Here is a 679-nt window from a genome sequence, read left to right as displayed (position 1 = left end):
GATCTTATAGCAATAGAGACGGATTCTGTTCATATAAAGCGGAGTTTAGTTCATGAAGAGTAATGTTTAGGTCCATTCATTGGTTCATGATTATTGAACATCTACTATGTGCTAGGTTCTTCCCTAAGAACTGGGGACATAACAATGAACAAATCAGAGACCATTCCCCCACAGAGTTTAAGCTCATAGGGAAGACAAATTAAGCAAGTAAACAAACAAACCAGGTATCCTGAGATAACAGCAAACATTAGGAAGAAAATTATCTGCAGCATTATGGCAAAGACTGGAACGGGGCAGGTCTCTGTATTAGATGAGAAGAGCTACTCAAGAAGGAGATGTTGGAGCCAAGATTAGGACTAGACAAAGGAGCCTGTCCTTTCAGAAGCCCAGAGAAGACAGTTTTAGGCAGCAAGCATCAAGATCTGATGCAAAAGTGAGTCTCCTCACCTAGGCACAGAAGGAAAGTCCCCGGGAAGGAGCATGCAGGAGGGTGTGGCCTAGAGGTCAGTGCTTCAGAGTGATGTCAGGGCAAGGAGTGTGGATTCAGAGCCACTCCCATTAACAATAAGGCCCCATCTGGGTTGCCTGGACACCCAAGTGAGTCTTTCAAAATTCTGGGCAGAATTGAATATGCCCTTGCATATGGGGGGTATCACTCCAGACCTTATGGGGAAAATAT

Source organism: Sciurus carolinensis, chromosome 15 (genome assembly GCF_902686445.1).
Source record: "Sciurus carolinensis chromosome 15, mSciCar1.2, whole genome shotgun sequence".
Classification (NCBI taxonomy): domain Eukaryota; kingdom Metazoa; phylum Chordata; class Mammalia; order Rodentia; family Sciuridae; genus Sciurus; species Sciurus carolinensis.
This window is presented reverse-complemented; position numbering follows the sequence as displayed.